General features: G+C 29.8%; 1 protein-coding gene across 1 annotated transcript in view; it reads right to left on the reverse strand.

The window, feature by feature from the left end:
- LOC143085015 (protocadherin-11 X-linked-like) overlaps positions 1–8,089 on the reverse strand; it is a 39,618-nt gene extending 31,529 nt beyond the window's left edge. The window contains exon 1 of the mRNA XM_076261137.1: positions 7,943–8,089. The gene's annotated coding sequence lies outside the window, so the exon portion shown is untranslated. The remainder of the gene's footprint in view (positions 1–7,942) is intronic.
- Positions 8,090–13,041: the final 4,952 nt, after the last annotated feature.

Raw genomic sequence — 13,041 nt, forward strand, 5'->3', positions numbered from 1 at the left:
GGAAATTAATCTTGATAAAATTGTTTGATAAATTAACAACCATGTGGTCATTATTCATGCTAATTAACAAATCATCAGAATCAAACAGCTGATCAATGAAAATGAAAGTAGATATGAATGTGAAGTGAAACTAGACTCTGTTAATACTTAAAGATAGCATCAGTTCCTTATCATACAGATTTAAAGACAATGATGACAAAGGAAGATACATGTTCATTAATTAGAGACAATGATGACAAAGGAAGATACATGTTCTTTAATTAGAGACTTTTAGAGACTCCTTTGATATTCTGATATCATCAAACAAGGTTCTTTACTGATTAGCTTTTATACATTTGTTCACATGTACAGTGTTGGCAATGAGGAATATTTAAGATGGACATAAGACAGCAATTTCTTACATCCACTTCATTTGAACTTTGAGGGATAGTTGTTTCATTGACAAGCATAACACATCTTCCTATTTTTATGATCAGACGGCAACCCGGTGACACAAATAACCAATAGTCATCTAGAGAAACATATTTTGTTAAAAATCGTTTCTCATTTTGAATTAAGTGCTGATTTTTAAGTATTCAGCAGCAAGTTTTAACTTCTGAATTTATATTTTCAGCTTTTCTGTTTAGTTAAACAAAGGAAATAACTGAAACTTTATAACTGATAGTAAAAGAGGTTGCAAAGACACATCTTCATCTTTTCCAAAAATATAGAATTATAATAAGATCGTGAGAATTTTGCCTTGAAATGAATGATTGATATATAATTTTAACACGTCTTTAATCAAAATACAAGTTAACTCACAGAGAATTTATGATTCTAATCAGTTGCCATAAATTTTGACATCTAGATTTGTGAATGTGAAATATCAAGCATATTTAAGGACCACTTCAATATTAATAGAAGGTGTTGGTCATTCAAACAAATACTGGGGAACTTTATTTACCTGCTTCATGCATGCAATATCGTGGCTTAGGGACAATTGACATTTATGGACCACATTCTTTACATTTTTATATAACACATGTAGCCTCATTTTGATTACATTTATTGTTATGTAATTGCTGGTAACTATCCGTTTGTTTAGTTTTTGCTTTATCTTTAATTGATATTAATTGTACAAATTTCAGTGAAAATTCGGTCAATGAAGGCCCTGCAAATTTCTGCAAGTTCCTTCCCAACAGTTTTTAAAAATGTTTAGTTGTTTTTTTCTCACAAAATGTTTACTGCAATCTTCATACCCTCAATGATAGAGGTTTCAATTTCAAACAGGACAAAGAGTGAAAATGAAATGTTTTGGCCAATTAGCTATCTAAATTAGTTAAAGGAGGATTTCTTTAGATCAGTATTAGATTATAAGATAAGGTAATTCGTAGAAAGATAAGAATATCTGATATGTTTAATGTAAGATTATCTTGTAAAGATTAATCCTCAAACATATGGGTGCATTCTGACACATGTGTCTTCATGAATATCACAAGCCAATATGGTTACATTTTGTAATCAAATCCCTAACTACAGACCTTTTTAAGATATGCATCATAGCTAGACTTTCTTACTAATTTAACTGAAAACTGGCAGTATACTGTGATAGCCCTTGGAAAAAGTACAGTATAACTATTTTCCTATTTGTAAACACTTTATATCTATCTTGTCCAGAGGGAGCTTTTGATTTCTTTATTTGCATGCTCGCCAAATATTATTCTAAAAATAACAAAGCCATCTATCTATCACCTCTAACTGAAGAAAACAAATGTTTTTGAATTTTCATTTCTTTGTTATATATTATAAATAATTTAAAGAAAAACAATTGAATAACCACTGCATTATAACAACCAACTGTTAATAAACACATAGATAGCAATAATATGTTTTTGGATGCCTTTGGCATAGTTTTTTTTTTTTTTAACAAATCCAATATATATAAAAGCACATAGCTGAGAGGATGATGAACAGAGCAGATTGTTGACTGGCTGCATAACCTTAGCTCTTGTTAAAAAGAATATACATTGTAAGCGAAACCAACTAGCCAAGCCCTTCTCTAAACTCAAACCAAAATCATCTAAATTTTCCATAGAACAACATTGAGATGACAAATGGATGAACTCCATATAAATCTGGATTGTTGAACTTGAAACCCTGTAAGAGTGATTAATAGGTGTAACACTGAGGTGCGAGTAATAAACTCTCCATTGGTATTTTATTATTGGTGACCCTTACACTGGTAATAAATTCTGCAAAGGAATTCCAACTGATGGATATTGCTTCTTTCTTACTTTGACTTCAAAAACCAGGTGTGCTAGCATTTATATATAGATTTCTACTACAAAAACCAACCAAATATTTTCTATTGAAAATAAGATGAACAGTTACAAGATCTTACAATGTAAAACTGAAAAGTACTGATATGAACATCGTAAAATTGAATAATAAAAGTGTCCCACATAATATCGACCACCCTTGTCCCTGGCGTAGGTTTGAAGAGACTAGTTAAAGAGGCTCATTCACCCATAATAAACTACAAAATGTGATTGATTATCCTGTGTTGAAAGGAGAACTCAAACATCTACCATGATTTATACACACTGTATTGTATTAAATGGCCGACATAAAATATCCTTAAATGGAACACTTTAACCTTTGAAAAATTAATTAAATTAAATTGAAAAATGATTAAAAAGTTTCTCAATAATGTTGAGTTTTTAATTGAATAATTTAATAAATGTCAGACAGTGCCAAGTATTACATCACAAATTTGCACCATAGTGGAAAAGTGGTGAAAGAAAAGACAGCTCATTTTCTAAATAATTAAAGCCTGTCGACAAAGTTGACAATAAAATCCTAATGTGATAAATTATAAGGCTTCAACAGAATGGGAGCAGATCTTGTGCAATGTTAGTCATAAAAGATCATAAAATAGGAGACAACATTTGGTTTTCACTATTTCAAAAATTAAAATTTAATCATATTTTTAGATTTTTCAAAATGTTGATATTTGCAAGCAGTGCTTTTGACCAGAAATAATTTGATTATTTAACTAACAAGAAACACTAACTAACGTTTCCACATATAACTGTGTACATTACAATTAACGATTTATAACTGTTTTTTTTTTTAAATAGGTCTATTTTTGCCTTAAATATTTCTTTTGATTGCAAGGAATTTTGGAAATACTTTTACTTTAAAGCAATAACTGATTTATGAACAAGAATAGCTTGATTTAATAAATGGCAAGTTTTATCCATTCATGTTTACAGTTGTGGTTTATGTATAAGATTCCATAATTGAATTAAAAAATCATTTTTCAAATGTTGATATGTGTAAATGTAGACTTCCATTTGAACTCGTAACTGCATTCAATAGCAAAAAAAGTTAAAAACCAAGTCTTACATAACAGGATTTACATATAGTTAATGTTGATATAATTGAATTCAAGAATATTATATAAGAGATGATTTCATACTTGTATAGCCGTCCTTGGGTTGCTATATCTCTTTCCCACACCTATTTTTATTTGAATTCTAATTTGTGAAAAAAAACCTAACAAAAACAGCATAGTGGAATATTTCCTTGTAATCAGATCTCATTGCATGAAAAAAAGGGCAAAATTTAAAAGTATATTCATATTATAATTTAGCTTTTGTATTCATACGAGATATATATTTATGTTATATCTGACACAACAAATATTTTTGTAACTGAAGATCCTAATAGACATATGCCTTAAACTTTTGATGTATAAAATCTTAAATGTCACTTTTTCATCATCTAAGTGTTGTGTGGACTAATCACATCTTCATCAATATCCTAATTTTTGGATATAACCAGATTCAGGGATTAAAATCTCCGACACAAATCAATTTTCATTAAGTCATTATATGAATAATTTCACATGCCATAATCCTACAAAATAAATCGGCTTCCCTCACCAACCCAAGTGATCTTGTATGTTATATTGACAGTAATGAAAACAGACAGTATTTTTTCCATTGCTTTTAGGCACAAAGTTAAACTATTATTTGATTAGTAAATTTTCTGGTATTTCCCACCATAAAAACATTTCTTCTGTCACTAACTTGCTTTTTGACGCTAATTTGATTTGCATTAAAATTTGATAACATTTGAATAGAAGAAACATTGCTTCAGCTACAATGTCTTGAAATCTACAAAAATCAGCTTGAAAAATTAATTTGTAGTTGTCAACATTTAAGCGGATATGTGGATTTTATTCTATTTATCTTATGCAAGATATTTGAAATGACATTAGTGAAAACATGGATTTCTTTGAATTTGATGATGAAAATAAAAATTGTGTGTGCAATAGCTTGCAATTTTTATTAACTTCTAAACGACAATTTAAATGGACATTAAACAGCCAAGAAACCAGTTGTTTAACCTGCTACTGGAATCTTAGAGCACACTGTATATACCGGAATTTATATGAAAAGTACAAACTGATTATTTCTGTACATAAGGATTTTGGGGTATGATAGAGAAATGTGTGTTCACTGCTTTTAAACTTATTGCTGGGTATCTTGGTTTAAATCCATCGAAAATTATCAACTGTTATACCATAGATTAAAACCTTTAAATAAAGTAAATTAAAGATTTCCACTTCAATTTTACGAAGCGACACAATTTAAAAAAAAAAACCAGTAAAACAGCACTACAATTGGTTGTCCGAAGTCTCCAAAGTCCTGGCAATGGAGATATCTGGATAATTCCAATTAGCTGACCAGGTGATATCTAAATTGATTTGAGGTGGATTAAAAGTTAGAGAGAACATGATACATCTGTCATTGCTGAGAGGAAGTCTACCCATTAAATAGACATCAAATTTCAATCTAGTCTAATCAAATGGCTGTAAAAGTGTAATAATCACCCATGAAAACTAGGCTGTTTATACTACCAAGACTGCTGTATCAATCATATACCTAAACTTCTCTGTTTATTTTAGATCTGATTGATATTAAACATTTGCCTGTCATTTTTATATAGAAAGATAAACCACAGGTGCCATATTTGTCTTAGATGTAATTAGGAGTTAATTTGTTTATTTCAAAAACACTAAATTATAACATAATTGATTTAGCATTGCCAATTCCTTACATTTTTCTCAATTTTGTGTTATTTTAATGTTTTTGAGATGCAACAAGGATTTTAGATCTCAAGCTTTCACTTTTGATATTAAATGTTAAGGCAATATTTTTTTTTCTACAGCCTGAGTAAACTGAACATGTTCAAACTATTATGGGAAGGACAATAAAATACTGGTTAAAAATTTTCAACTCTTTAGAAATATTGTATTGCAAAGGGAAACATTTTGTCCCAAAGTGTCTCTAAGTGCAGAAATGTCCCGAAGATGTGACTTAATTTTTCTAACCAAATTTAACCTATTATTTTTAAATGTTTTCTCAAATGCCAAAGTAACATAATATAAGTATTTTATATAATAAAACAGTTTCGTTTTATATTTTATAAGTCTTAAGTCAGATACTGTACAAATTTATTAAAATTTGACCTATCATGTACAAAATATATTTTCTTTCAGGCACTTTAATTAGATTTCAAACATTTAATTCAAAATATTTATTTAATTTAAAACTTTTAGTTTATTTTGAACAATCATATATAAAATGAAGTCTCGTCTTGAAGAAAATGCTTTTAAAATACTCACATAAATCGAAATCAGAAAAAAATCCAATGGCACAAAAAACTTGAATATTGATTTAAACTTTTTTTTCAAATCCTTCAAAATCAGTCATTCATCAAACACTTTTTCCGAGCATCAACTAAAAACAAACTTATCACTATCTTTTACTATGATTTTCTAATACATTTGTCATAGCTGAACAACTTTTCACCTGGGTCATGTGATCTAATGAATATTAATGAGATCTGCCTTATCTGTGATATCTGTTTCAGTGTCTTGGGGAATAGAGATAAATCAGGACTTTTTACAATAAATCTGTTTTATTGAAGATGCAGTGAAAACAAAGACAATTGTTATCTTTTTATCTTGATTGCTTACAACCAAGTACTTCAAATATTTAAACATCTTTATTATTTTTCTTTTACTCTTACAAAATATATCTATTATTCAACTAACATTTTTTATGTGCTCATTTGCATATATGTAGAAAAAGAGAATTAAGTCCAATATTTGTCAACAGAGTATTATATTTCTCTGATGTCAATGAGACAGCAACCTGAAAACAAAATTTAAAAAGCACATAGATAATGGTACATGAAATATGGATAATTAGATGCTGGAAACAAATTTCAATTTTTAGAGGAAAATTTAAGAATTAATCAAATATTTCTGAAAGAATCTTATAACATAATCTTCTAAAAGCATATTTAAGAATAATTTTTAACTCTTGAATATCTAATACTAATTCAATTTCGAAACTAGCCCAAATTAAAGAGGGTTTGTCATGTATGGTTAAAGGGGGGAGTAATTTCTAAATGTACTGCTATGCTCACAAAATGAACGTTAAGCCCTGTTTAGTTTGGTTAGTATCTCATAGACATATAACATGTATAGTACAGAAACTAACATGATTTTCTATGATCAAAATTGCACCAATTTATATTTATTCCCTGTTTAAACTGAGAAGCCAGGAAAACAAATGGAATCCGACCCAGATATTTACTGTGTCTGTGACTTGTATATATATGCAGCAAAGGATAATTCAAAATCACCAATAATTGTGTGAATTCTATCTTTTTCTTCAAATATTTCTCTGGAAATTTGTTTCAAACTGTATTTTCGAAAAACGCACCTCAACAGAAATTAATGGTATCCCCCTTTTTTCTCTTCCAACAAACAATGACTAACCAGCTAAACATGCTACATGTAGATAAAAAGGTTGAAATAAAGTGTTATTCACAAATATTTTAATTCAAGGGATAACTCATAATGCTTTTTTTCACAAATTTCTTCTAAATAGTTCTCATTAATTTATAATGCTGAAACACTTAATTATTACATTAATGAATTTATCAACTGATTTCCATACTTCAAAGTTTCCAGAAAAGTTTCATTAAGTAACACAGTAATTCATTACAATCTCACATAAATAACTCAATGTTTATATGTTAACTTAAACAAGCATAAGTTTGTTTTCCTTATCATATAAACACAGGAAAAACTTGTTTCAAAGGTCTCCTAAGAACATGTTCCTCATCAAAGGTTTTATGTTAGGTTTTTTTTAACTTAATGAAATTTGCAGACATCATGATCTCGATATTACACCCAACTTTAATCATTATTACAAAATTTGTCAAAATATTTTTGAAATTTCAATGGTTTTCTTGTACTGGATTGAGCTTGCACTTTGTAAATGTATATAATAAATGTGTTATTTGAAGTATGTGTTATATAAACATGTGCTTCTAACTGTAACAGTTCTATAAACAACATGAATTTTATAGAGAAAACTAAATATATTATAGATCATATAAAAACCCATGATTCTTATGAAGAAAAATGATCACAGAAAGGCAAAGACCTGCCATAATACATTTTGTTAAAAGAAGTTTTCAAATCAAACTACGAGTTTAAGTACAAAAAATTAAAGACAAGCATCTTTTTCATCTAGTTATTAATTTCTGAAAATTTAAAATATCAGAAATAGACGATATATAGCTTGCTGTTCGGTGTGAGCCAAGGCTCTTTGTTGTAGACCGTACTTCTTACCCAAAATGGTTTACTTTTACAAACTGTGACTTCGATTGAGAGTTGTCTCATTGGCACTCAAACCAAATCTTCTTATATTTCTATATACTAGTACACAATTCACCTTTTCAGAATCTAATGAATTCTGGGTAATATTTTCAAAGCATGCACCAAAACCTTTATTTGTCAAAAAAGGTCCCAGACAATGGAAATTCAATAAATGACAAAATCTGTTTCAATTTGGGTGACAAACAATTAAATTACCAATAGTCCTCTAGTTCTGAAATGATACATGGAAAAAATTGAACTTCTGATCTGGAAATTAAACAGGATTCCTGGACTGCCAAATACCAAGCAGTGTACCATCTCTTAAGAGTACTGGATGCAATACTGTAACTCTACACATGGTGTCTACAAGATACGAATGGACATATACAGTAAGGACAAATGGTGGAATAATAAATTCTTGCTGAAAATTCAAACATGGACACTTTTTTTTACCTATACAGGACAAATAAATGAACTAACGAAAGCTACTTAATCAACATTATTTACACTGCAAGTTTGTAAGATTTGTTCTTATCATTTTGATTTAAATTTTTCTCAGTAAATGTAATGACTGGTGCAGCCAATACAATTTTATTTAAAAGTAGACTAAGGAAGTAAATAAAGTTACCTATACAGACTTTATAATGGCTTTTATTTCTACTGACCAGTGCAGACAAGTTAATTAAGTAGACTTAGGAAGTATAAGTTACCTATAGACTTTATATAAACCTTTATTTCTACTGACCGGTGCAGTACAAGTTAATTAGTAGACTATAAGAAGTATAAGTTACCTATAGACTTTATATAAACCTTTATTTCTACTGACCGGTGCAGTACAAGTTAATTAGTAGACTATAAGAAGTATAAGTTACCTATAGACTTTATATAAACCTTTATTTCTACTGACCGGTGCAGTACAAGTTAATTAGTAGACTATAAGAAGTATAAGTTACCTATAGACTTTATATAAACCTTTATTTCTACTGACCGGTGCAGTACAAGTTAATTAGTAGACTTAGGAAGTATAAGTTACCTATAGACTTTATATAAACCTTTATTTCTACTGACCGGTGCAGTACAAGTTAATTAGTAGACTATAAGAAGTATAAGTTACCTATAGACTTTATATAAACCTTTATTTCTACTGACCGGTGCAGTACAAGTTAATTAGTAGACTTAGGAAGTATAAGTTACCTATAGACTTTATATAAACCTTTATTTCTACTGACCGGTGCAGTACAAGTTAATTAGTAGACTAAGAAGTATAAGTTACATATAGACTTTATAAAGACATATAAGTTACAGATGATCCACTGATATACTTATCTATCTCAGATAAAGTTAGATCTGATCTGGGTAATAAAACATGTTTAACTAGGGTTTTAACATCCCTACCTGGCCACAAAACAAATTTACCTGATATATAAACCTATAATTTGTTTATGATGTGGTTGGTAGGTATTAAACTGTCTGTTTAGCAAAGTATTTATTATAAAACAGTTAAACAGGGTGCAATGCAGTTTTGTAGAACCTATACCTACTTATTAAATAAGGAAATCATAAATTATGAAGTTAAGCAGGCTTGGTAAATTTTCTGCTACATTTGCAGGTAAACAGAGTAAAACATTGTTACTTTGTATTTTGTAGATTACACCTGGAAACACGGAAACTATAAATCAGATGTTAAAGCAGGCTGGCTTATAAGTGTTTCTCGTTTTTTTATATAGATTAGACCGTTGGTTTTCCCATTTGAATGGTTTTTACACTAGTAATTTTTAGGGGCCTTTGTAGCTTGCTGTTATGTGTGAGTCAAGGCTCCTTGTTGAAGATCGTATTTTGATCTACAATGGTTTACTTTTATTTGCGACTTGGATGGAGAGTATATTGTTACAATACTTTATTCTGTAACTAAAACAGAAAGGGGAACAAAATTGTTTCAAGTTGCCCTGACAGACCCTCATCTAACTTATTCTTTTAAAAAATTGCAGTTTTTGAAATAATTATTATAAAATTTTAAATTGTCATTGACACAACCATCTTCAAACCTAGTCTGAGATTACTCTGACCTCCAACGATTTTTTGCCAGACAAGCTGGGGCCGTTGGACGTCAGAGTAATCTCGACTACTTCAAACCTAAATGATCATAATTTTTTTTAAATTACTGTTAAAATTTGAAAATACATTGATATTCACAAAGCTTTTCAGCTATAATCTACATGCATATTTGCCACTATAATTAGGCTTCATTTCAAAACCTAACTTAAACTGTATAACATTTAATATATGTATGCCAGTCCATGGCCTACCCCTTACATCTCCATGAAGGTTAAAAAGTTATTATAATTTTTGTGGCTTGTGGGTAAAATTCAGGTGGTTTTCAAAGAACATAAATCAACTGGTTAAGTATCCTTGTTCAAAAGTTAAGCAACCCAAAGCATAAGTGGGTTCAGGTAACCTGTTATTACCTGTAATCCAGGTAAACATGTAATTAGCATGTAATACCTCACCTTATGATGAGTTAACAAGGGTACAGTAACATGAAACTCAGTGACAAGTTAGTTAACAATTTACAGGTGCAAGTTGTACAAGATTTAATTTCAGAAATAGTGTAATTATTTATCATTTAATGGGTACCTGCTGGTTGGTTAATTTTTTTAAATTTCTAGCAGCATAGTTCTTTCTCAATGTCATTTTCTGCTTCAATCTGTTAAGCTGGATTATTAGAGATGACGCTGGAACAAAAAAGAGTCAATTTCAAATCTACAATAAAAATAAATAATAAAGTCAAAAACAAATTGCATAGTGATGTGAATGTGATATCCACTATAATCTATAAACATATTTTAATTATTTCAATCAAATATGTATTTTTTCGAACTCTACAGATAATAATAAACAAATTTCTCAGTCTTCAGATTTTTTAAAAAGTGGTGGTTCTGAGGGATTTTACCATTAAAATATGCAAAGGACAAACACAATTTTAGAATTTTGTAATAAAAATAGAGGTGAGGAACAGCAGATATTATTGAGTGACCACCAGCTATAAAAAAAATTGTCTCTTGGGTCTTGTCTGGTATTGCCTTAATTATGTATACAAATATAAGAATCTTTGACATCAGCATTTTTTCCATGTTATCCTAAATACCTGTATCTGTATGACAGGAATTTATGTAAATTCAATGACATGATATATATAAATCTAAGGTGGACATATGGTGCATGTCCAGCCATTAATTACCATTAATTAGATTTTAATTGGATGTCCATACTCAGACATTCCTATGATGGATGAATCAGGGTGTCTGAATGTGTTTACATTCATAGATAGGCTCCATGTACTTATCACATTATATTAGATCTCAACAAGGTGATTATAACTGGACATCTTAATATCATTGATAAAATGTGGAGTATAACTTAAATTGAAGATTTATCCATATATGCATATTCAACGAAATAACATGGATTAAATTTGCTATTGACCATACAGAGTTACTAATTTAGAAACATGACTTTTAAACCATCTACAGATCCTTCAATAAAATACAAAAATTCTGCAGATAGATTCAATTTATAAATATGTCTCCACTAAAGATATCAATTCTCAGCTTTACTGCTAAACTAATCAGCAGAAGAGATAGACTACTTTGATTTCAATGCATATAGTTTGACATGTCAGTCAGAGGCCAAGAGTTGCCAAAATTGCCAAAAAATCAGACAAACAGCAGCAACCTAAACCTCAAGCAATATAATCTGTTTTATGATATACAAAACATGTGGGAGTTAATACATTTACTTTGCCAATACCTATCAGCCAGTGGCAAATACTACAAGCACTTTCAAGAGAAGGACAAACTATATTTAAGTTAGTGTACAGGAAGAATGGATGGGAATTCTCTATTCACTTTAGTTTAGTGAGTAAGTGACAGCTGGGTTAGAAGTTTTCCAATCAGAACAGCTAGGCCATCTAAAAAAATGCATGGAAAAGCTAGTGGTTCTTTGCAGAATATCAGGGATCTCAGATTCAATGTCCAAATGATAAGCTGATTTGATCATTTCTCACATTGCCATGATTTATAATTTCCATAACTATTCATAGTGCAATGAGTATAGCCACACCACTGCTGAGGGGTGACCATGAAGCTCACTTAGGGTCACAAAGTTTTCAACTGTGGTGTTAAATAATTATCATGGCTATAACTGTGACAACAAATCTTTATCTTTGGATGAATATTTATCAATTGGAAAATGTGTTTCATTGAAGATGATTTTGCAAGGACAAATTACGGATCTTTGATAATGATTTAATGTAAGAGATCATGGCTTGGAACTATATACTAGTATTATCCAGCAATTTAAAAGAGCATGTGCTCTAGATGTTTTTATAGCGGTTTTGGTTGCTGTCTGATTGATGATTTAGTCTCTGGTGAAGAGTTAGTTGACTTGTTGGCAATCATTCTACATCGTCTTATTTTCATAGTTAAAAAACAATATTTAAATATTTTTCCAAACAAAAAATTACATGTAACATTCACACAGCTTTTAGAATTGTTACACACTTGCATGTTGGCAAACTTTACAGATCAAAATCACGTTTTATTGAACACATAAAATGAATGCACAATTTCTGCATGAAAGGACCACCCACATTCAACTTTTAAAATGACCAATATTTGCAAATTACAAATAGGACAAAACATGATTCTACAAAGAATTATCATTAAGTCACAATTTGTCCAGTAAATTACTGGTCTTTATATTCTCAACAGATGTCATTTCAATCCAATGGTCATCACGTTTGCATGTCCATTAGTAATACAAAATTCCACCACAAATTGACCAATTTTTCTAATTTAAACAGAAAAGTGTGAACTTAGTGTGCATTGCATGCTCAATTAGATTGCAACTAATGATTACCTGCTTACTGAGAAAACATAATCTGTTAAAAAAAATTCAATCTTTTCAACTCTCAAACAAAATGTGTTAAAATTTAATCTCAGCCTATCACTTATTCAATTATTTTGAATTTTAATGGCTTCACCTCTAAACAATTGTGATCGCAACCCGTAGTTGGTCTAAATACTGGTATGAAATGAAAGTTAAACAATCCTCCCTCCGAATAAATATCTAATGGGGTAGGTATGCACAGGCTCACCCTGTGGCTAGAAAAATTTAATTAACATATTTACTTTACAAAGCTGGTGCATATTTTCAAATGATCTCAATAACCTGCGAACAGCACACGATTTATAGACTGAGAGAACCTGTCTAACACCTTAACATAGTTTTAATATCTGTTTCCAAACAAAAACCTC

This window comes from Mytilus galloprovincialis, chromosome 8 (assembly GCF_965363235.1).
Source record: "Mytilus galloprovincialis chromosome 8, xbMytGall1.hap1.1, whole genome shotgun sequence".
Lineage (NCBI taxonomy): Eukaryota > Metazoa > Mollusca > Bivalvia > Mytilida > Mytilidae > Mytilus > Mytilus galloprovincialis.